The following is a 25,788-nucleotide window of genomic DNA, read 5'->3' as shown; positions in this document are numbered from 1 at the left end:
AGACCGTCACTCCCACCCGCAGACGATTGAGCCCTTATTTTGCTCGTCTGCAGAAGAGATTAGGGGAGAAAATAAAGGCAGAGTAACACTGGTCTCAGGTCTCAAGACTTCTTAAACGTTAAGTCCAGACCTATGCCAGACGTACGAAGTTAAAGTTCACAACCCGAATGCAGTCATTGGGTTAGCTCTGACTCTCCTCAGTCATCAGTTGATTACACTCCGCCTAAGAGGAGTAAGGTTCTGCCACAACAGATCTCTGCTGTTAAGGCTTTACCTCAGCAGAACTTAGTGTCTGCCGACCCCAAGTTAACTCTACTGCAGTCCACAACTTTCGGTCTTGATGCGTGAGTGTCGGGCTGAGAGTGTTGCACCTCCTCCTCCGCCTACACTCCCTCCACCTGTTCTCGCTCCACCTGTGCTCGCCCAGCCTGCACCTGCTCCGCCTGTGCTCGCCCAGCCTGCACCTGCTCCGCCTGGTCGCAGCACCATCTGCCAGGCGTACGATGTTGTGAACTCTACTACAGTCCATGCAAGCACAGCTTTCGGACTTGATGAGTGAGTGTCGGGCTGAGAGTGTTGCTCCTCCGCCTCCGCCTACACTCCCTCCTCCTACACTCGCTCCGCCTGATCACAGTACCATCTGCCAGGCGTACGATGTTGTGGACTCTACTACAGTCCATGCAAGCACAGCTTTCGGACTTGATGAGTGAGTGTCGGGCTGAGAGTGTTGCTCCTCCGCCTCCGCCTACACTCCCTCCTCCTACACTCGCTCCGCCTGATCACAACTGCCAGGCGTATGATGTTGTGGACTCTACTACAGTCCATGCAAGCACAGCTTTCGGACTTGATGCGTGAGTGTCGGGCTGAGAGTGTTGCTCCTCCGCCTCCGCCTACACTCCCTCCACCTACACTCGCTCCGCCTGATCGCAGTACCACCTGCCAGCAGTTCCACCTGCCAGGCGTACGATGTTGAGACACGTGCTGAGTTTGCTGTTCCCTGTGGTGTTCAGCCTCCGCCTTTCTTAAGGCAACCTTTACATTGGGATCAGGAGGATTATACCTCTCTTCCTCCGCCTCCACTTGCTGCTCCACCAGTGATGCAACACTCGGTTGAGGTACAACAACCTCTCCCGTCCATGAGTCAGTTTCCTCAGCTCTTGCTGCAGCGAGCTCAACCCTCCATAAGGCAAGCACCACAACATCTTAGCCTTGCGCCTCAGGAGCCTCAGCTTGCGAGACATTTACCTTGTTCTGCGCAGCCTCTTCCTCATCGCGCTCCGCTCACACCACAGGAACTGGAACTTGCTACTCCGCTTCCGCCAACCGCTCAGCAAGCGCAACCCTTGGGTTCAACCACTCATGCTAGGAGTCAGCCTCCTCCACCCATGCGCCTTCCTTCTGCTTGTCTTTTATTCAGCCTTTGCAGACTGAGCCTCAGGTGTTCCCTCATCGGAGTCTTGAAGAGGAAACCACACTATTGTTGTTCCAGCTCGTTCTGACTCTGCTGTTCAGCATACCATGGTTTAAACCCCATGCAAGCATGCATAAAGCACTCTAGCACTGGTCATGGAATTTCTGAGAAATGTTAAACGCCATGCACACGCTCTGCTTTCCTTTCAGCAGGCTCTGCTTACTACATGCTCAGCATTCAGCATGCTCTGCATTCAGCATGCTCTGCATACAACATGCTCTACATACAGCATGCTCTGCATACAGCATACTCTGCATACATCATGCTCTGCATACCTTACCGCATGCTTCTCAACACATCTTGGGTTGTTGCCAACTCACTAGACTGTCAAGCAGTTTCATAACGTTGCCTTCTAGTCTGCTGCTTTGCACCAGTGAACCCTCACTCAGAGAACTTAGCTTTTCTAGGATAAGGTCCCTGTAGATGAGAAAGTTCTTTTCTCCCTCCTTCTGATATTCCCTTGAGGACTCTGTCATTTGGAGGGAGCCTTTAGCTGCATAACCTCTTATGGACTTTTATTTAAGCATAACATGCTTACAGGGAAGGTAATGGTTACACTTCAGCCGCTAATCCCGTCTGTTACCACACCTGCTCCCATAGACCTTGAGCTGTGTTGCATGACATGCAGTCCAAGCTTAGTCCTTGTTAGAGGATTTTTTGTTTACGGAGTCAATGTGTCACGGGGAAGACGTTCAACAACCAACAGAAGGGACTTGTTGTGACGCAGTGCGGCAACCTCAGCAACCCGTTAAGGAGTTGTCTGTACGACCCAGACAGTCTAGACAGATTCGGGTTGTCACTGTACTTCCTCGCTTGCCCATGCTTGACAGTTTACAGACTGTGCAGCAGTATCATGATCTTGTGTCCGGCTCCGTCAGACGACTGGCTTTTAAGAGCTCCCTCAAGTCGTCGCTGTCTGGAGATTTTCAAATGGACTATGGATCTGACCAAGGAACTGGGCCTCCTGGTCAATTTTGAGGAGTCTCAGCTCGTTCCATCCCAGACCATTGTCTCCTTGGGTATGGATCTTCAGAGTCGAGCTTTTCAGACTTGTCCGTCGGCCCCATGGATCTTCCAAGCCCTAGAATGCATCCAGAGCATGCTGAGAAGGAACCGATGCTTAGTCAGGCAGTGGATGAGTCTAACAGGGACAATTTCATCGCTGGCCCTGTTCATCGAGTTAGGGAGACTCCACCTCCGCCCCCTTCAGTATCATCTAGCTGCTCACTGGATAAAGGACATGACGCTAGAGACGGGCTCAGTTCCTGTTTCCGAAGAGATGAGGTCTACTCTAACATGGTGGAAGAACAGCATTCTTCTCAAGGAAGGTCTATCTTTGGCTGTTCAGACCTCCGACCACCGTCTCTTCTCGGACGCATCGGACACGGGCTGGGGTGCGACACTGGACGGACAGGAATGCTCGGGAACATGGAATCAGGAGCAAAGGACACTTCACATCTATTGCAAGGAGTTGTTGGCAGTTCATTTGGCCTTGATAAACTTCAAGTCCCTCCAGCTTAACAAGGTGGTGGAGGTGAACTCCGACTACACCACAGCCTTGGCTTACATCTCCAAGCAGGGAGGGACTCATTCGAGGAAGTTGTTCGAGATCGCAAGGGACCTCCTCATTTGGTCAAAAGATCGAAAGCTCACGCTGGTAACGAGGCTCATTCAGGGCGATATGAATGTCATGGCAGATCGCCTCAGCCGGAAAGGTCAGGTCTTCCCCACAGAGTGGACCCTTCACAAGAATGTTTGCAGCAGACTTTGGGCCCTGTGGGGTCAGCCAACCATAGATCTATTCGCTACCTCGATGACCAAGAGGCTCCTCTTGTATTGTTCTCCGATTCCAGACCCAGCAGCAGTTCGCGTGGATGCCTTTCTGCTGGATTGGTCCCATCTCAACCTGTATGCATTCCCGCCGTTCAAGATTGTCAACAGGGTACTTCAGAAGTTCGCCTCTCACAAAGGGACACGGCTGACGTTGGTTGCTCCCCTCTGGCCCGCGAGAGAATGGTTCACTGAGGTACTGCAATGGCTGGTCGACGTTCCCAGGACTCTTCCTCCTAGAGTGGACCTTCTGCGTCAACCTCACGTAAAGAAGGTACACCCAACCTCCACGCTCTTCGTCTGACTGCCTTCAGACTATCGAAAGACTCCCAAGAGCTAGAGGCTTTTCGAAGGAGGCAGCCAGAGCGATTGCCAGAGCAAGGACGACATCCACTCTCAGAGTCTATCAGTCTTAATGGGAAGTCTTCCGAAGCTGGTGCAAGGCCGATGCAGTTTTCCTCAACCAGTACCAATGTAACCCAGATTGCTGACTTCCTGTTACATCTAAGGAACGTAAGATCCCTATCAGCTCCTACGATCAAGGGTTACAGAAGTTTGTTGGCAGCGGTTTTCCGCCACAGAGGCTTGGATCTTTCCTCCAACAAAGATCTACAGGACCTCCTTAGGTCTTTTGAGACCTCAAAGGAACGTCGGTTGTCCACTCCAGGCTGGAATCTAGACGTGGTCCTAAGGTTCCTAATGTCATCAGGATTTGAACCGCTCCAATCAGCCTCTTTTAAGGACCTCACATTAAAAACTCTTTTCCTCGTGTGCTTAGCAACAGGTAAAAGAGTAAGTGAGATCCACGCCTTCAGCAGGAACATAGGTTTCACATCTGAAACGGCTACATGTTCCTTGCAGCTCGGTTTTTTGGCTAAAAACGAGCTTCCTTCCCGTCCTTGGCCTAAGTCGTTCGAGATCCCAAGCCTGTCCAACATGGTGGGGAACGAACTGGAGAGAGTACTTTGCCCAGTTAGAGCTCTTAAGTACTATCTAAGAAGGTCAAAACCATTACGAGGACAATCAGAAGCCTTATGGTGTGCTATCAAGAAGCCTTCTCTACCAATGTCTAAGAACTCAGTTTCTTACTACATCAGGCTTCTGATTAGAGAAGCAAATTCTCATCTGAAGGAAGAAGACCTTGCTTTGCTGAAGGTAAGGACACATGAAGTGAGAGCTGTGGCTACTTCAGTGGCCTTCAAACAGAACCGTTATCTGCAGAGTGTTATGGATGCAACCTATTGGAGAAACAAGTCAGTGTTCGCATCATTCTATCTCAAAGATGTCCAGTCTCTTTACGAGTACTGCTACACCCTGGGTCCATTCGTAGCAACGAATGCAGTAGTAGGCGAGGGCTCAGCCACTACATTCCCATAATCCCATAACTTTTTAACCTTTCTCTTGAATACTTTTTATGGGTTGTACGGTCGGCTAAGAAGCCTTCCACATCCTTGTTGATTTGGCGGGTGGTCAATTCTTTCTTGAGAAGCGCCAAGGTTAAAGGTTGTGATGAGGTCCTTTAGTATGGGTTGCAGCCCTGTATACTTTAGCACCTTTGAGTTGATTCAGCCTCCCAAGAGGAACGCTGCGCTCAGTAAGGAAGACGATCTTATTAAAGGCAGAGTAACGGTTCAAGTCGACTTCCTTACCAGGTACTTATTATTTCATTGTTATTGTGGATAACTGATTATATGAAATATGGGATACTTAGCTATCCTTTAATCTTGTACACTGGTTTTCACCCACCCCCCTGGGTGTGAATCAGCTACATGATTATCGGGTAAGTTTAATATTGAAAAATGTTATTTTTATTAATAAAATAAATTTTTGAATATACTTACCCGATAATCATGATTTAATCGACCCTCCCTTCCTCCCCATAGAGAACCAGTGGACCGAGGAATAATTGAGGAGGTGTCAACAAGAAGTACTTGAGTACCTGGCCACAGGTGGCGCTGGTAAATACACCCCCTTCTAGTATTGTGATAGCTGGCGTATCCCTCCATAGAATTCTGTCGGGCAACGGAGTTGACAGCTACATGATTATCGGGTAAGTATATTCAAAAATTTATTTTATTAATAAAAATAACATATTTAAGGGTAGACCACCATATATGTTCCTGAGTTGTACCAGAAAGGGTTTCTTTTATGGTTAAATTGTACTCTTTTTCAGTTGAGGCATAAACTCTGAGCAAAAGCTCGAAGCTGAGTATAGTTGTTCCAGGTAAAATCTGATCTGTTACCCTTCCAAAGATGATAGGCCTCCTGCTTCTCCAAATAAGCACGTCTACAATCATCATTGAACCACGGTTTGTCCTTCACTCGGTACCTTAGCACACGAGAAGGGATACGCCTATCAATTATGTTGACTAGATTCTCATTCAAAGGGACAACAGGATCTACACTACTATATGATTGTGACCAATTCAAACACAAAAGATCATGCAAAATCCCATACCAGTCTGCTTGGGATTTCATATAAATTTTACAAGAGTATGATATATCAGGGACAGGCTGCTCAGTCTTCACTACTAATGAAATTAAGGCATGATCAGATGTCCCGAGTGGAAAACCAACCTTACTAGTTATAACGCCAGGGGAGTCAGTGTATACGAGGTCCAAGCAGTTACCAGGCCTGTGAGTAGCTTCATTTATGATTTGCTCACAGCCTGATTCAGAGGCAAAGTCTGAAGCTCTTAAGCCATGGCGATTGGTAGGAGAGATAAAACTTAACCACTCCCTATGGTGAGCATTAAAATCACCAACAAAGACAAAGGTAGCCTTTTTATCATCTTCTTGTATCTTAGCCATAGTGGTAAGAAGACAATCAAAGATAGAATCATCCTTGTTTGTTTGAAATGGGGAATGTCTTCAGGGAAAGCTGGAGTGGCTGTTGAATTGTGTAGTGAAGTAGTTAGTGACAGGTGGTAAGCGTGGGTGAGAAGTCCCACTCACTCTCCTGTCAGAAACTCTCCAGCTTTGTCTCTGGTTTGTCTTTGGTCGAAATTTGTATGGATGTGTTGTTGCTTCCTAATCAAAGCTGTTAATTATTTTTCATACTGTATGCTGGATTTGTTTCATCATTATGGAGACAGTTCAGGATGTGCAGTATATAAAAGCTTTGGAAAAGGCGGATAATGTCGCAGGTTTATGCCAAAAACTCCCTTTATTAATCCTCATTCTTTTTTGTGCTGGCTGTAAGTGTCATGATTGTTTGTAACCATTCCCTTGTGCTGAATGTAGATCACAGCCTTCTGTTCAGTGTCAAGTATTTGCAATGATGAAGAAAAGGAAGCCTAAAGACTTTTAGATGTCATCCTTGGCAATGCCCAAGTTGATGCTGAAGAAGCTGTTTAGCTCTTTTGTCTCCATTGAGTTTGCATGCCTCTGAAACTTTCACATATACCCCTCTGAATTGATCTCCTGGAAGTACAAGTCAGGAGACCTTGGATCCACGTTTGCAAGTTTTTCAGGTTTAGGTGGTGAAAATTCTTCTGTAGCCTGCTGATGACCAGTTTGACCTATAGAAGTTGTGACCTTCTGGTCTTTCAGGTAGGCCCTTTGTAATCTTGCTGAAAGAGTGGTAGACAAGGCTGTTTCTCAGGTGACCTCAGTGCCTCGGAGGCTTAAGAAATTGTCCCCATTGGCAGTGAGGCTCAAGGAAATGTCCCCAGTGCCTACCTCTGTGTTGGTGACCTTAGTGTTATTAAGGCCAGTGTCTGTGAGGCATAAGATGTCTCCAGTGCCTGTCTCGCTACAAGTAACCCCAGTGCAAGTGAGGCCGGTGACTATTGGACCTATGAGGGTGTCTCCAGGGCCTGTGAGACCTAAAAGATGTCCCCAGTGGCTGTCCCTGTCCCTGTAACCCCAGGGCTGATGGCTCCATTAGTGATCTAGTTATGCATCTAGGAATGGTGCTGAAAGGTGGAGGGAATCTGGAAAAGGCGCTGGAAGGTGGAGGGCGTGTGGACAAGGCTTTTCTTGTGTTTTCTGTATCTTCATCTATGGCCCCTCCATCCTCTTTGCTTCTTCCAGCTCATCTCTCTCATTTTCAGAATTTAATAATTGTTCAGAATATTCTCTCCATCTCCTCATAATGTCTTTATCCATATACAATATATTTCCATCTATATCCTTTATAACTCCTAGTTGCTCCAAAATGTGTTTTTTTTTTTTTTTCTTATCTAATTGAAGGCATTTAAGGACTGGAAAGTAAGGCATGCACAGTGTACAGAGGAATGGTACAGAGAAGAGGAAAAAGATTCTAGGAGGAAAGTAGGTATAACTATTGGGAGAGGTGAAGAACATTTAAATGAAATACTAGGAACAACAGAAGGAGAAAGTGATATCTAAAATTTTATGCGTGGGTCCTTAATACTGTGTTACAATTGCGACCTCAGCTTCCACTCTCACTCCTGGGCCTAAGGTCAAAAGTGAATAATCTGTGACAGGAGGGTGAGTGGAGCATCCTCCTCACACCACCTTTTGTTACCAACTATGTTGTTAATGATTCATAGCTCCAGTTTGCACTGAAGTCACCTTTTACTTTAAAGAACTAGTTTGAATAGCTAGGAAAAATAATAAATTGCTTTTAAAGTTTATCATGAGAAATTAATAGATAATAAATGATGGGTTTGAAACTATGTCCCATTGTTTACAAAGAAAGATGCCTTGAAACAGTTGTTGGTTATATTCAGAATTTTTTTTTCTTTTCAGGTTTGCACCAACATCTTTTTCATCATGGCAGAAGGATCTTCACGAATGACTGAGGGGATGCTTTCCTTGTCTTGGAACAATCACAGTGCGGCCTTCACACAGACGCTTGCTACTTTAAGAGAAAAGGTGAGTTGCAGCCTTCATCACATTTTAATAGTCTGGTTTGTAATCCCTTTTTTTTTTTTTGCTTTTTTCACTGATTGTTGCATGTTTTTTTTTATCATTTGCTCTCACACAGACACAAATCTTCATCTTTTACATAGGAGAATGATAACAGCAAAGCTGGAATAGGAAAGTTAAAGATTAAAACGACAATTAGCCACTAGCTCTCAGTGGGAGGATACCTACATCCAATTGGAGGAAGTAGTTGTACTAGAAGTTGGAAAGATGGAGCGTGGATGTCCTTCAATCCTGGTACCTCTCATTCTTCAGCTCTACCCCTCCCCTGATTTCACCCCCCAGCAACCTAGTCATGCTATCACCAGGGATCGGGAAAGGATTTGGCCCTTCAGGCACAAGCCCAGGCTATTATTGTTGTTATTATTATTACAAGCCAAGCTATAACTCTAGTTGGAAAAGCAAGATGCTATAAGCCCAAGGGCTCCAACAGAGAAAAATAGCCCAGTGAGGAAAGGAAATAAACTACAAGAGAAATAATAAACTATCAAAGTAAAATATTTTAAAAATAGTAACTTTAAATTACATCTTTTATATATAAACTGAAAACTTCAAAACAAACAAGAGGAAGAGAATTAAGTTAGAACAGCATGCCCGAGTAGTACCCTCAAGCAAGAGAACTCCTAATTAAAGATAGTGGAAGGCCATGGTACAGAGGCTATGGCACTACCCAAGACTAGAGAACAATGATTTGATTTTAGTGTCCTTCTCCTAGAAGAGCTGCTTACCATAGCTAGAGTCTCTTCTACCCTTACCGAGAGGAGAGTAGCAACTGAACAATTACTGTACATTGCAGTAGTTAACCCCATGTGCAAGGAATTGTTTGGTATTTTCAGTGTTTTCTGGTGTGTGAGGACAGGAGAATGTGGAATGAATAGGCCAGACTATTCGGTGTGTGTAGGCAAAGACAGTGAGCCGTAACCAGAGAGAGGGGTCCAATGTAATACTGTCTGGCCAGTCAAAGGGCCCAATAACTCAAGCGTAGTATCTCATTAGGTGGCTGGTGCCCTGGCAAACTTACTACCTACTATGCTGAAAAAGGGTGTTTGCCAAGAGGTCAACGATGACTCCCCAGGCTTCTTCAGTCAACTTGTTGAGAGGGCGTCTGGAGATTGGAGACGGTCATCAACCTCTCGGCCTTGATTTTGTACTGTAGACTCTGTTCAAGATGGAATCTGCAGCCATGGTGAAGCAAGCAATCAGGCCTTTTGATTTCTTGGTGACGATCCACTTGAAGGATGCATACTTACAGATCCTGATCCATTCCTGTTCTGGGGGATACTTTATCTACTCATAGCCAACAAATTGTACCAATTAAAGGTACAGTACTTTTCTTCAACCTTTTGACAGTGCCTCAAGTATCCACAAGGATCTTCACTCAAATTTCGGCATAAGCTGATGCCAAAGGCATTAGTCCTTTTCGATACCTAATCGTGGCAAACTCCTAGGGAACCCTTCTCCACCTAGACACTCCTTTCATTTTGTCATGATCTAAAGATCCTGGTGATTCGAAAGAAGTCTGTATTAGTGCTCGTGTAAAGACTCGCTTATCTCGGAATGGACATAGGCACAGCCCCCCTAAAGGTCTTCCCATTTCAGGACAGAGAATCTTGCCTGAGAAAAGTAGCACTCCCCCTTCCTTCAACAGCCCTAGCTCCCAGCACATCGGTGACAGAAGCTACTAGAACATCTAACATTCTTTTCCTTTGTCTTCCATTCTCAGTATTGCTAATGTTTCTTTAACTCTATATGACTTTTAAAATGTTAGGTGTGATTCTCAATAGCAAAGTTACTTTTGAGAAGCACATTAAGTCTGTCCCTTCTTCAATTGCACTAAAAATTAGCTTACCGAGAGTTTTTAAGATTTTCGGTGATCTATCTATTTTGAAGAAGCGTTTTAGTTCTTTCATTCTACTTAGCTTAGAGTATTCTTCTCATGTCTGGTCTTCAGCTGCTGATTCTCATCTTGATTTTGTTGGACAGGAACTTACTGTCTGTTAAATTTCTTTTTCCCGATCTAGATATTAATCTCTGGCACAGTTGCTCAATTAGTTTATGCCTGTTTCCGCATCCCAATGGGTACATTATCTTGGGATAAGTTTCCAGCTAGCTTGAATGGGGACTTCCTCCCGTCTAAGGATGAGTCTCCTATGTAAAGGACAAGGGTTTGTAACGGTTGAATCAAATAACAAATTTTGAAGGAATTTGTATTTTACCGAACTAGACAAACTTGAGTCCTTTACTTACACATTCCCACCATCGCCAACTCCCTAGAAAGTCCCAGCTGGCATCAAAGTGGTTTGTCAGTGAGCCAGCGATGGGGTCAGTGCTTCCCTGCTACTGGTCGGTTATTTGCACCTCATAATTACTAACTACTGTATTCCAGCCTCACGTATCATTCTCCTATATAAAGGCCTCAGGTTTATATAGTTAGGAAAAATACAAGTGTTCCAGCTCTATATAAATACCATTTAACTCTTTATAGTTGAGATATATTTTGTCGGCAGCAGAAACCAGCCGTAAGACTTTTAGCGAGGTGTAGCTACCCCCGGTTGTAGGCTGAGCACCCTTCACAGTTAACAATACGTCGCTTTTCATTTCAGCTCGGTAAAGAACTAACATGCTGTCATTCTCTCCCACAAAATGATTTACCCTGTAACAATTAAAAACTTAACTGGTGTAAAACTTAAAACTTTCCCTTCTTTTATAGTGTGTGCATTTGAGGATCTAGAATGCGGGTTTGTCCTGGCATAAAGGGGGTCATTAGGGCACCTTTATTTCAGCTGTGGAGACAGATCCTCAGCCCGTGTCCTGCGTGCACGGGTCACACCTGTTTGCAGGCATCTCCATGTGATGAGTGTTGGGAGTGGCCTCCTTTCCAGTGGCAGCAATACAGTAGCTGGCAGAAGAAGGCAAAGAGGGATGCTTCTCCTATAAGTTCATCCTTGAAGGCTAAGGAAACTCGGTCTTGATTCGGTTGGCTTGTTCCAGTCATTCTGACTGCCCAGGTTTCCTCTTGGGATTGGTCAAGTAGGAGTGGGGGGCCCTTTGACCCCCCCGGACAACCTTACAGTTCTGAAGATTCCTTTGCTTCCCCTAGAGAAGGACTGCAGACTTCGGCCACAGGGGAGTTGGCTCTGGCCATCCTTGGGGCTTGCAGGTTCTCCCTCCAAGGAATGGCTGCTTGAGGTCCTTCGGTTGGGGGGACAGCGGGAGTACATAGCTGCCTCACCAGGTGTTGATTTCGATCTTTTCCCCCCGAGGCAATGGAGGTCATGTACCGAAAGATTCTCGTGTCAATGGCTGTAGATACCTCAGCCTCTGCTCGACCACCTGCAGGGTGGTCCGTGCCAGCGCTCGCCTTGCTATCAGGTGGTACAACAATCAAGTTCTCTGGGCAACGGCATCAATGACCTTAGATGTCACGATGCCTGAAAACTTTAAATCAATCAATCTCGGGCAATGCTGCTGTGGTAGCATTGCCCATTCCATCTTTCCACGCTTACTGCGGTATGTGACAAGAACATAATGGCTCGTGATTGACAGGGTGACCGTACCCCCTTTCCTAGGGAAGCAGAGCATGAAGAAGGGCATGACTGTCCGTCTTATCGTTCTCTTCTATTCCTAGGCAGTCCACCTACGTCTAGGAAACACACTCGTGGCGTTCCTTCAAATGCTGTCACATTTCCGAAGGACGCAGCACCATGGTTTGTCGACCTGGTGCAGGCAGTACGGCAAGCTTTCTCAGGACCGATCCACAGTCCTCCAGAAGTTCCCTGCCCCGATCCTCAGACCATCCCTCTGGAGATTTCAAGCTCCTAAGGGAGGAGCAGCCCTTCGATTTACCCAGGGTGCAATAGCTCTGCAGCTAAGCAGATTCCTCCTCCTTCGGTGCCCTACCTTCCTTACCCTCGGCTGTCTTCCAGGTACCAGCATTACCCTGGGTGGGAAAGGCTGAATATAATAACCATCAAACCACAGAAGAAGAAACCTCACCAAGCAATTACTGTCCTACTCCTCCAAGGGTCTCCATCCATCCTAGTAACAGCAGAAGTTCAAGATCTCCAAGGGATATCTTGTTTACTGACAACTATTGGCTCTTGCCTATAGACTGAGGTCGACTGGAACTGGTCACCCCAGGGGCAGAGATTCCAGCTCATCCTCCCGTGCCCTCCAAGGTCATAAGGTCCAAGGAACCAGCGAGGAAGAAAATATTTCTCTCCTTGCAGACTTTTAACATCTGCCTATGGGAGCAGAAGGATGCGAAGACCATTCCGAAGAACTGGGGCTTGACATCTGAGTAGCCAGATCCGAGGAGAGGTCTGTCGGATTACAGGTTTGTCTTCGTAAGACCGAAGCACAAAGCCTCCCTCCAAGGTTTCACGCCTCTCTATGGAGAATAGATGACAACCTTGACCCACATCCTATGGGTGAGATCTCTGGGGAGAAAGACCCATCCGATGACGGCTCGGAACACTGATGTAATGCTGTCTGCGTTTGCCAGCCCGAAGATCTACCCGTTGGAGCTGAAGGACTCTGATTGCGTCTTTCTGAGGGGGTTGCGTGCATCTAGAACGTCAACTTCTTGGCTGATGTAGAAAAAGTTCCAGCTGGGGGAAAGGACACGGTCCTGAACCTTTTCTATTTCACTCCCAGGCCGCAAAGACTTAAGGTAGAGGAGTCAAGGGTGCTAAGAAAAGAGGGCTTAAGCCAGGTCTGTGAGCTTATCTTATTTTGCTTCCTCTGCCTTATGTATGGCAGAGGAAGTACTACGAGATTGTAGATAATGATCTGTTGCCTCTTCTGCTAGATCCAGCTATCCTGGCTTTCACAAAGAATGTGTCCCTGGATAAGCTTACTTCCTTGTTGGTGGCTTTTTTAGCGACTGATGCCTCAAACGTGGAGCCAGTTGCCGTTTTCTTTGAAATCATGGTTGGATTACTGGTTGGGGTCGATGGGGCACCTCTTTAAGAACGAGAATTTTTGCAACAACCAGAAGGCAATGTCTGCTCTCCTTTTTTCAGTTGCCAGTGCTGTGGAGTTCCTTACAATGTCCTCAACCAGTCTATCAACTGGGTTTTAAGACAAGGGGATGCTGTAATCGCAAAATTCCAGAAGCATTTGCCTAGGAAAGAAGCAATGAAGCTTCGCAACTCCTCAATGGATGGTCCCTCCCGCGTCTACGTGGAGGGCTTTGATGCAGTAGCTGAGAGATGGAGGAAGGCGAGCCAGGACTCCCTCCTCCATGACTTCTTGCCCTTACTCCTCGTCACAACCACCGCAGAAATCATCCCCGATAATGCGCCAGGGTTATAAAAAGGGGTAAAGGAGTGAAAGGAGGAAAGTATGGCCGTTCCCGCTAGGGGGACCACATTTCTCCTATGAGTCACCGATTGGAGGATGCCTATAGAGCAGGTGACAGAGGTGGATCTGTGTGTGTGTGTGTGCATGCGTGCGTGTGTGTGTGTGTGTGTGCATGCGTGCGTGTGTGTGTGTGTGTGCATGCGTGCGTGTGTGTGTGTGCGCGCAATGTCAAGATTTTACTCTGGGGGATCTGTGAAGGTTTAGGCCCTTCAGGCCAAATTCCATACCATGTTGGAGAAGGACACTCTCCAAGAGGTCTGAGACAAGTTCCCATGTGTCTATTTTTAAAGGCTGCTCATGAATGGTAGAGGCAAGGAACAGTGACAATGCCCTAGAAACTGACCATATATACATATGATCAGTGCTAAAGTCCCCTCTCCACCCAAGCTAGGACCAGGGAGGGCCAGGCAAAGGCTGCTGATGACAAAGCAGGTAGACCTATAGGCTCCCCCAAACCCCCCATCCTTAGCTCACAAGGATGGTGAGATTGCAGTGACCAAAGGAACTATAAAGTTTGAGCGGGACTCGAACCCCAGTCTGGACATTACCACATTGGCCATCACAACCCTTGCAAAGAAGGCGTCTAGAGGCTGAGACCGGTCATAGACCTTTCAGATAGGCCATCAGACTGGAAGACTTCAGCACCTCAGGTGTTCGAAACAGTGTTTTCTCTGGTGTCCATCTGAGCACACAAGAACTGCATTCATCTCCTTCGTTATTTGGACAATTAGATGACTCGTGCCGAGACAAACTTCTCGAGTTTTGCCAAGCTCTAGGGATTGTGGTAAATTGAGAGAGGTACCCCCTGCAGCCTTCTCAACATCTGGTATATCTCACTATGAAAATACATCAAACTAGGCAAAATCTTTACATCTAGAGAGAGAATAGAGAGAGTGAAACCGGCAGCTAGCCTGTTTCTGTCACACAACATGCTACCAGCATATCAGTGGCCAAGGCTGCAGGAGCACCTATCCTCCTTGGGAGCTGTCTGCGAACTTGTTCTCAACTGTAGCAGCTGGAGACTTTTTGGTCTTGGCACAAAGGCCGTCCGAATCTGCTGGTTCCTATAGGGTCAGAGCAAGAGAGAAACCAGAGTTGGTGAGTGTCAGACACCAACCTGCTCAGGGGAGTAGACAGCTCTCCTCCCCCGGAATTGATGGTCTTCACAGATGTCGAAAGAAGGGTGGAGAGCTCACCTGTTGCACCACGGCCTTTGGGCTCTAGTTAGTCAGAGCAACAGTGCCTCATAAATCTCCTGGAAATTAGGGCAGCTTTCCTGGTCCTCAAGCAATTCCTTCAGCTCCTTTCAGGACCCACCATAGTGCTGATGAGCGACAACAGGACAGTAATGGGCTTGCATAAACAAGCAAGGATGTACTTTTTCATAGCCCCTCTGCCTTCTATCTGTGAAAATGTGGACAGAAGACTGCTCGGTAGCCACAGAGGCACTGAGGGAGCTCCCTCCTCTTCCCAAACTACTCGGAGAATCGCACGTAAAGATCCTCAACAAAGCTGTAGCCTCGTTACAGCTTCACGCTTAGAGGTTATCCAGCAACTCCTCACAGCATGAGGCTTTTTGAAACCAGTTGCGAGAAGGATGTCAGGATATCAACAGGAGTCATTCTCTGCCGTCTCAAGCAAAGTCGTTGGTGTTCTGGAAAGGGCGTCGCTCCTCTCAGTACCACTGTTCCAGTGTTAGTAGAGTTCTTAATGTACGTCACGGAGGAAAACTGCTCAGTCTGGGCGGTGAAAGGCCACTGCTCAGCCTTGAGCCTAGCCTTTAAATTGAGCGTAGTTAACATGGTCGCAAACGTATCAGCTTCCTCGTAGGTCATGGAGCAGTCGGTTGAGGGCAAACGTTACCCGGTAATATGTTTAGAATGAATGTACAACTGACTGACCTTTTCGTTCTTCATTCTCCCCTCTCTTGGGGTTTTCAGCGTTTGAGAAACGGCAAGCTACCTCCTCCTGTCTGCTGAAGGGGACCATTGTCCCTTGTATAACCTGACGTATGTGAATATATATTTATGTGCCCAATCTCCTTGCAAGTTGGAATTAGGCAATGTCTAGGTTAAGTGTTAAACTTGGCTCCAAGATTACACTTATGGTATTTGGTCAAGTAACAATGCTTAGTTCTCGCTCCTTTGCACAAATTGCTCGGGCTGTTAGCCCTCTCATGGATGTAGAGAGTTAGCAAGGGGACAGGGCGAGCCTAAACAGCTCTTGCGAAGCACAAAGTTGCATCCCAGAACAGTTACCAGCCAGTTGGTTTGAGACTTCCACCCACCTAATGAGGGTTATCCATTGTAAAGAGCAAAAGGGTTTGTATGTAGTGCCGGAACAAATGACAAATGTGGAAATAATTCTTAATTTTCCTAACTATACTGTATAAACTTTGTTCTTTACACATACTGGTCCTGCCATTACCTATCCCCCAAGAAGTCCTGCATGCAATTTAAAGTGACATATTGTTACTAGTGTGGGTGTGAGTGGGGTGGTCGGTCTAATCCAGCTCCCCCCCTCCTGCTAACTATTGGTGGGTAGTTATACTGTGCTAAAACTCTCGTGTCTGGTTTCAGCTGTCGCTGAAATATGTCTCCACTGTAAAGAGCTCTAGGTTTGTTTAGTCAGGAAAATTATTTCCAAATTTTTTATTTTATTGTAAGAAGTACTCATAAAGTGCCTGCCAATGTATTTTCTGAAGTGTATTTCCTGTTCAATTAGGGTACCAGTTGCCATGATTGTTCTTGAATATTTTTTCCAACAAAATAGTTTCTAGGTACAGTATATATGGATGAAAACATATCGTTTAATGTTAAGCAGTTTAGTTTATCTTGATAAATAAGAGATATAGGTTTTTTTCCCCTGTTGGTGTCATCCTAACTACAGCATCTGCATTCGTATGTTTGGCAGATGTATCATTTGTATGGCCATTTTGGCATACCAATATTAATTAAAAAGTTTCTCCTCGTACATCTGACAGTTGCACACATCTAAAGGGGAGTTATCAACCTTTATCAAAATTATGACACAGCTCACTTGAGCAAGTCTTAATAACTTGTTGTCCCATAGATTCTGGAGAATAACTATGTCCCTTTGTTTACTTTCGTGAGCTTAGTCGTTCTGCACGTTTTGATAAGTGTAATGCCTTTTTTATAATTCCAATGAACATTTAAAAAACAATTAACACACCAAGACGTCTTCATTTAGCATGAAAAGGAAGAAAGTGAATATAACTCTGATGCAGCATGGCAAACCATGCGGAGTATCAGCTGGGTGGGACCAGGAGCAATAATGCGAGAAACAGTAATGGGACAGATGGGTTATATAACCCAATTAGAATTACACCACAGGTAGGGTAATTTTGATGTTATTACTTCAGTTTTTCGAAGAGGAAAACTAACATTACATTAAAAATTTTTGGACGTTTATAACTCAAAAACATAATTATCATCATATGATTTTATCAATCTCCCTTATATTCTAAAATTAGGTATATCATTAGAATGAGGAGAAAATTTATTTTTTTCAAACAAGATTTTTTATAACGGGTCATTTTATTCTTTTACAAAATATTCAGTTGTTCCTACATGAATGCAAACCTTCATCCTTTAATTAGGAGATTGATTCAAACATTAATGGATCTCGACAGTTAAAACTTATATCAAGGTGTTGGCAGTAGCCAGTAATTACCAGCTAGTGGCAGGGAAGCCACGCCTCCTTGCTGGTACACTGAACAGTCATTTTGATTCTAGCCACTGGATATTACTGTCCTGCTTTTGACTTCTCTTCAAACTTGGTTTTAAAAATTTTTTCTTTCTTTAACTCTTCGACTACTCTTGCGGTTGAGAGATTCACCTGTTTCCCTGGTGCAACAGATGACCCTCTCCCTTGGGAAGTGTCTAAGTTTCTGATCTTGTTCCCATTGATGATGACGTGCTACACCTTTGGAATTCCCTGGGGTTGCAGGGTTCTCCCTCCAGAGAAAGGCTACTCTTAGCACTTGATTCTTTGAAGGGGAATAAAACTTCAGTGTCTTATGACATTGTCATCGAGTCTGAACTCCATCGGCTGGCTAATATTCCACCCTTACTTCCCTGATTGTTTAAGCCCCTGTGAGTTCGACAAAGAAGATATTATTGGGAGGAACAAGTTCTCCTTCGCGAAAGAGAGACCGTAGTCATGTATATGATATGTGCATTTACGAGCAATGTGTGTCCAAGCGCTAGGGTTTGAACTCGGATACGTTGTTTACGTGTACAGCCTTCTCCAACTAGATTGGGAAACTCTGCCTCGAAAGACCTTATCAGTGCTCAGTGTGCTCAACACGCACAACACAGCGTGCTCTCAAACTAGCACGGTTAATGTTAGCAAGCCTGTGTTGTGCACAACAGCAGTGCACTCCACTCTAGCTTGCTTAAAACTACCACACACAGCGACAGTTTCACATGATCCCATTGACTCGAGCATGCTACCCTTAACTTGTTCTCTTCAAGGGGAGATATTTTCTTACCCCCTGAATGCATGATCGCGATTACGAGTGAGCGTTCGATGATCACAGAACTAGCGAGGATGACAGGCATACTCATTTGAAGTGCTTGCCTTGGTGCATAGCGGGCTAGTAGTTAACACTATCCCATTCCCTTTCCAGGCGGACAGGGAATAGCTGATACAGAATATTACTTGCTGAATGGAGGGAAACTATTCCTGTAAGAGTGCCTGTTTGTGCCTCTTAAGCGTGTTCGGTGTAGACACGTAGTCAGCTAACTTTGTACTCACTACTGATCGAAAGAAAATGGTGCCCCTTCTTCTTCCTCTTCCCTTATTAGATGATTAGTCCTTTAAGACCAATTGATAAAAGTTGTATATACAGGTAGTCATCAAGTTATGATCTATGAAACTTATGACTTAGACTTTACTAATACTTTTTTCACTGTGATGACGTCACAAGTATGTCAGAAATAGTACACTAATAGGAAAAATAGGAAAAATCTTCCTTGGAAATAATCTATTTTCTTGTATAAAATTGAACTTATTTATTTTGGTGAGTTAGTAATTTCTTTTATTGATAATTTACAGTATCCATTTTCAGTAAAAAATATATTAAGAAAAGTTTTAAAATCTGTTAAGTTCATATCTTATGTCTGGTGACTTCATATTACCGGCGGAAAGCGACCGGCCAATACTGTAGTGATTCCCTTCCAATAGGTTAACGATTAGTATTAGTATTCCCATTATCAAAATATCAAGTAACGATACAATGTATTTTGTGTCTGTATCGTCTTATTATGAGTACAGTGATACCTCGGTACTCGACCATAATCCGTTCGAGATCCGTGTTCGACCTCCGATTTGTTCGAGTACCGAATTTTTTTTCCCCATAAGAAATAATGGTATATATTCTATTCCGTTCCCAAGCACTCGAACAGGCCCAAAATATTAATAAAACGTGTACCTAAACAACAATAATTATCTAAATGTGTATGAAATTGGTCAGAAAATCCTATAAAACAATTTTAAACCATTTACTGTACTAAAATAAAACAATTTTAAACCATTTTCTGTACTGTAGTGAACATACCTTTGAGCAGCGGTTCGATGGCATACAGGGATGGATGTGGAGAGGATGGAAGGGGGAGGTTACTGCTTGGAAGGAGAGTCCCCTTCCATGATGTGGCGGGGTAGTTCTCCTTCAGGAGTTGTTTCTCTCTCCAATGAAAGGGTGGGCAGATCTATTTCAGGGGTTTCTTCTCTTCTTTGTCTCTTCTTTGGAGGAGAAACAGGCTTTGATGTAGCAGCTTTCTTTTCTTTTGTGAAAAACTGGTCTATTGTTAATTGTTTCTTCCTCCTCTGCAGTATTCTTCGAAAATGATACATGACACTATCATTAAACATATGCACTGCCCGGTTTGCTACTGCAATTTCTGGGTGGTATTTTTCAGCAAAAGCCTGCACATCTGCCCACTTGGAACAAATTTCATTGATGAGAGAACTTGGAACATCCTCCCTTACCTCATCCTCTTCTGAAGATTCCTGCTCCACAATCAGATCCTGCTGCTGTTGTTGTTGCAGGTGCAACAATTCCTCCACAGTCAACTCGGTAGAATGGCTTTCTACAAGCTCATCAATATCATCCTTGTCGACCTCAAGCCCCAAACTCCTGCCCATGACAACAATTTCCTCAACGACATCAGTGTCATCAGAAATTACAGGGGTAGCAGTGCTTGGACCCGCCTCTGGTTGGAAACCTTCAAACTCCCTCTCTGTGACACATGATGGCCACAGCTTACGCCAGGCAGAGTTCAATGTCCTATAGGTCACACCTCGCCAAGCTTGGTCAATCATGTTAACAGAGTTGAGGATGCTGAAGTGTTCCTTCCAGAATTCCTTTAGGGTCAACTTCGTGTCACTGGTCACTTCAAAACACTTTCTGAAAAGGGCCTTGGTATAGAGTTTTTTGAAGTTTGAAATGACCTGTTGGTCCATGGGCTGGAGTATGGGAGTAGTATTGGGGGGCAAGAATTTGATTTTGATAAAGCTGTATTCTTCTTTCAAGTCATCCTCGAGACCTGGAGGATGTGCAGGAGCATTGTCCATAACCAGAAGACATTTCATTGGCAAGCTCTTTTCAATGAGGTAAGCCTTAACCTGGGGGGCAAACACTTCGTTTATCCACTCAGTAAAGAATTGTCTTGTGACCCAAGATTTAGTGTTCGAGCGCCACATAACTGGTAGTGCACTTTTACAAATATTATTTCGTTTGAACACCCGGGGGTTGTCCGAGTGGTACACTAACAAGGGTTTGATCTTGCAATCGCCACTTGCATTTGCACACAGCAACAATGTTAGCCTATCTTTCATTGGCTTGTGACCTGGCATCTTCGTCTCGTCCTTGGTAATGTACGTATTGGCTGGCATTTTCTTCCAAAATAACCCAGTCTCATCACAATTAAAGACTTGTTGTGCGATCAAATTTTGTTCATTTATGTACCGATCGAATTCCCCCACGTATTTATCGGCTGCAATTTGATCCGAACTAGCTGCCTCCCCATGCCTAGTAACACGATGAATACCTGTTCTATTACGAAACTTTTCAAACCAACCCCTGCTCGCTTTAAATGTAAATGAATCACTTTCACTGGTACTCGGACTTTTCTTCACTAATTCTTCATAGATATGCAACGCTTTTTCACAAATGAACGCTTCACTAACACTTTCCCCGGCCAACTGTTTTTCTTTAATAAATATTAAAAGCAACTTTTCCATCTCCTCAATCACTTGTGGCCTTTGCTTAGTTACCGCCGTAACTCCCGTTGCAACATTCGCCTTCTTAATCATTTCTTTATGCTTTAAAAACGTAGAAATGGTCGACTTCGCCATTCCGTATTCTACCGCTAAATCGGACACTCGTACACCATTCTCATATTTCGCTATAATTTCCTTCTTCAACTCGATCGTTGTTCGCACTGTTTTCCTCTTCTCCTTCCCCTTAACACTCATTACTTTCTTGGGACTCATTATGAAAGCTAAAAAAGCAATTAAAAGCACTGAAAATCACTAAATCACAACGAATGCTGATCGCGCGTTGTCTGAGTGACGCTCTCGAGAGAACTGATGCTTCCCGAACAAGCGAGAGTGGCCGAGATGGCGCGATCATCACAAAGCCCATGCGGTCGTCACGTGTTCGGCTGGTCGAGTACCGAATTTTTGGTCGAGCACCGCAGCAAAAATTTCTCGAAAATTTTGGTCGAACTCCGAATTGTTCGAGTATAGAGTCGTTCGACTACCGAGGTATCACTGTACTATTTAGCTTAAATATGACAGTATTCTAGTTTATTTCATCTCTGCTAATAGGACAAATATTTTCTTAGAAATATATTTTCTTTTAGATTGTAAAAATTAAATACTTTTGCTTGGTAAGTTGATATTTGCTTTCATTTCTTGCAAGAAAAAAAAGGGTTTTACATATTTCGCAAGTCAATCTTTGTCAAGTTCATGGCTCATATCCTGTGACGTCATATGTATGGCGGAATGCGCGCTGGCAAACTGAATTATTTCCTTTTGGTGTATTACTGAGTAATCTTATTAAAGTATTCCCATTATTGAATCAAGTAATGATACAAAGTGGAGGGAGAGAACGTATTCATATGATAACTAATAATAAGGTCTATAAATGAACTGTATGGAAACTGTGATGCCCTATAGCATATTGGTGCTGATGTAATATTCATTATGAAGAGATTTCAAATAAGTTAAGAATATTATTTAAACTGTTATTAGTACTGCATGTGCACATAATCGCAATGCAGTAGCGTGATCTTGAGATCAACTGATACATACTAAAGTAAATCAAAATTGATTGTAGATTATTGAAATGCTCAAGAAATTGAAAAATAGAAAAGACATACTTTAATAAATCACAATTAAATATAATAAGGCCTGATCAAATATGGCTTATTAATGAACTAAAAATTGAATACTGTGCTGTATGAAGCTTTAAAAATGAACTACCCGTACAGGCACTTGCCCACACACACGCACAGAGAAAAAGCGAGAACGTATCCCCATGACAACTAATAATAATGGCTATAAATGAAGTGTATGAAAACTGTGATATCGTGTAACATATTGGTGCTGATGCAATATTCATCATGAAGATATTTGGAATAAATTAAGAAATTATATAATAGATATGCCATTTGTATGTGAGCTAACTTTCGATACAGTAGCGGGACCTTCAGATCAGCTGATCATGACCAAAGGTAAACAAAGATTTACGTAATTCATGATTGGTAAAGTGCGTCAAGAATTGAAAAATAAATTCAAAAATGATTCAATAGAGCACATGATATTCTGTGAAACAAGAAAATTAAATAATGAAATACTGTACAGTAAGAAAATTTTGATAAAATGTGACTTGGATGATTGCTGGCACATCATGATAAATCTTCGGAAACTTCACATTTTAAGTTTGACATACGTCCAGATTGTCTTAAGACGTATCTCTCGGTCCTTATCTCAGTCGTAAGTCGTTGACTACCTGCAAGTCGATTCTACCATTTCAGTGAAGGTGTTCCCCAGTCCTTCACCGAGGACGAAGAAAGAGTTGGCAAGATTACGCATTACACTTTTCGCCTAGGCTGTCCGTAATCATGCACATGTAAAGGTGGAGCCACACCACGTGTTCATGGTCACACATTCCTACAAGAAATCTCCCCTGTTCGGGCGCCCATTAGAGCGCTACTAGGTGTTTGCGCTCTTTCAAGAGTGTGCCATCTTATCCGTTTGGTGTCTCATTCTCTTATGGGAGCATCTGTTCGCGATTTCGCGCCATTTCTGATTACCCGTTTTTTAACATGGCCATTTCCTATAGCACACATCTTGGGATCACCACCCCATATGCTTGCGATCGTACACACCCATGGAAATGCTGCCTCAACTGCTCACCATCGGCCTCATGCCATCTAACCTGCTCGTGATCAATTAAGCATAATCTCACCTGCTTGCGATCAATTACAGTCTCATCTGCTCTCTTACAGGCTTGCTAGAGTATGTTCCTATGGGAGCACCTCCCCTAACGCTCTCATTTTTTTGGTCTTGGGGTAGGGGAGTGCCCATCTATTTGTATTTATTCATCTAATTTGGAGCATTCACACACTTGTGCTCACCTATTTGTTTGCGCACAAGCTTGCTCATTAGTTAACACACAAGCTTTTGATTGCCAGTACTTCCCCAAGCAGTGTGCACTCGTTGAACCTTGATGTGACACCTCTTCACGATCTCTAGCTCGGAAACCCTTTACCATTCTCATTTGCCCGTTTAGAAAGATACGCTCATCTGAAAAGCGCTCACATTAGCCTTCTAGTAAGGCAAGAAACTTTATAATTCCTTGTTTACTAGTGAATTTCACTAGATGAGAGAATACTTGCCAAGAATATTCCTTCCTGAAGTCATACACCAGTATGCTATAAAAGAGCTTACATACCAGCTACCTGTCCTCTCGCAAAAATAAGCATGCATACTACCAGTCGGAGTAAGGCCATTGGCCTTATCATCCATTCATGCAAAGTATTGTTTTACCTTAGGGAGAGTAAGGGAAAAGATGATACCAAAAGTCATTCCATTGGGAACAGACAGGAGTTGCTCTCAACCAAATGCTAATCCTACGGGCCTGTGCAAGGTAGGAGTGTTATTACATACTGCAGGACTCACCAGTCTTCCCTGCCTGTAGACCAAGCGGTTGCTACCCTGACCTTGTCTATATTGCCTAGAAGACTTGCTGCCCAACACATTACATTTATGGCTTCAGAGGCCTCATTAGTGCCAACCCTTCAAGCTGCAACATGGCTAGACCACAACCCACCAGTTATTCGCTCTATTTACATTAGTGTTAGAAGGGTCTTATGTCAATGGAATTTGTCAGATTCAATATCTAGATGACTGGCTAATACTGGCAGACTCGGTCCCAACTTTTTCATTGTTGGGACAGACCTCTTGTTTTATCACAATCTGGGATTATGATGAATCTAAAAAAATCCTAGCTTTTTCCATAGCAAAGAATGATATACCTGGGCATGGACATACTCTGTAACATGAAAGGTTTATCCATCCCAGGACACGGTAACCTGATTCAAGAAGGTAGTTCAGCCTTTTCTTCATCAATCACAGTTACCAGCACAACAGTGGTGACATCTTGGTCACTTGACGTCATTGAGAAACTTGTTTCTCAAGGTCTTCTCTATCTATGATCGCTACAATTAGGCCTAAAAAGACACTAGTCGCAAAACTGCAGACTCCGGACATTGTTACCAATCGAACACGACATCAAACTCTACTTACTTTGGTTTTGGTGGCTAGATGACGAGAAACTGTTTTGGGGCTCACCCTCAGTGTTCCTCTCCAGTTCTCCTGTTGACAAGTGTCAAATAGAGGGCCCTCCCTTTTACCCTTGGGCCATCTGATATCAGGATAATGAGGTAAAGTTTCAATACATCCATGTTTTGGAATTGAATGTTGACAGAATGCCCCACTTTTAGTACTTCAAGAAATAGGTATGTTTAAGGCTCGAGGTGATGATGGCAGGGTCATCCTTGCCAAGGTTCTTGGACATATATATATATATTATGTTGCACCATGCTAGCAGTATCTTTAGACTTATTTCAGAAGGAGGTCTTCTGAAAGCCATTTAAGATTTATAAGGACAGCTTTACTTCTATTGTTTAAAATTGAATTAACTTTTATTCTTTATTTGTAGCAAATGATATCTGCATCAATGACCTTAGATGTCATGATGCTAGAAAACTCTCAATCAATCAATCTGGAATTGAAGGCAGCTTACCTGGCACTTCAACACTTCCAGTATCTGCGAGTTGGTTACTCGGTTGCTTTGATGAACAACAATGCAACCGTAGTGTCATATGTCAACAAGAATGGTGGTAGTATCACTCTCTCTTTGTCAGATATTGATGTCAGTGCACAAATGGGCTATCCACAATGCAATAGTCCATTCAGTCCAGTTCATTCCCAGCTAGAGGAATGTCATAGTGGACATGTGAGTCGGAGGGGGGTCAGAATAGTCCTGCATCCCCAAGTAGCTATGAAGCTCCTGACTTTGTGGGGTTCCCCGATAATAGACATTGTTCGCTAAATGACTCATCAGATTATCAGAAAACTGCCAGTCTACTGCTCCCCAACAGCACCACTCGAGGACATGTGTGGACATCCATGGGGTGTCCTCGATGTCTATGCTTTTGCGTTTTGCTTTCTTGATAAGGTGATAACGGGTTTTCATTTAAAGACCTAAAGTTTGCTTTAATACCTCCAAAGTGGTCTCAAAAAGAATGGTACCCAGACTTTTTGCATCTACTAATTCAAGTTCTGAGAGAGGTTCCTGCGTCACAACATGTTGTCAGCCTCACGTGAAGAGGTTCCACAACTCTGTAGAATCCCTATCACATCACTGAGTGAAGTTATCCAGCACCACCTCTGAGAAAGAGGCTTTTTGAGCGAGACCGTACGAAGGATTCATGATGCTTCAGGAAATCCTCCATTGATGTTTCAAGCAAAGTGGGCCATCTTTTTTGGTTGGTGCTTTAGTAGGAATATTTCTCCTCTGAGCCTCTTAATCTACTAGAGGCAGATTTTGTAGCTTGCCAACAAAATGAAAGAAACAATTTGTCTCATCAGTAAAAGGGTATTGTTCAGCCTTGAGCTAGAAACTGGGACAGAAG

The 25,788-nt window shown here is 44.1% G+C and overlaps 1 pseudogene; it reads left to right on the top strand.

Moving 5' to 3' along the window:
* LOC137624337 (zinc finger and BTB domain-containing protein 7A-like) overlaps window positions 1-25,788 on the top strand; it is a 100,683-nt pseudogene that overhangs the window by 16,909 nt on the left and 57,986 nt on the right.

Source organism: Palaemon carinicauda, chromosome 31 (assembly GCF_036898095.1).
Source record: "Palaemon carinicauda isolate YSFRI2023 chromosome 31, ASM3689809v2, whole genome shotgun sequence".
NCBI classification, from domain to species: Eukaryota; Metazoa; Arthropoda; class Malacostraca; order Decapoda; family Palaemonidae; genus Palaemon; species Palaemon carinicauda.
The sequence above is the reverse complement of the archived record's forward strand: the minus strand, read 5'-3'. Positions and strand labels throughout refer to the sequence as shown.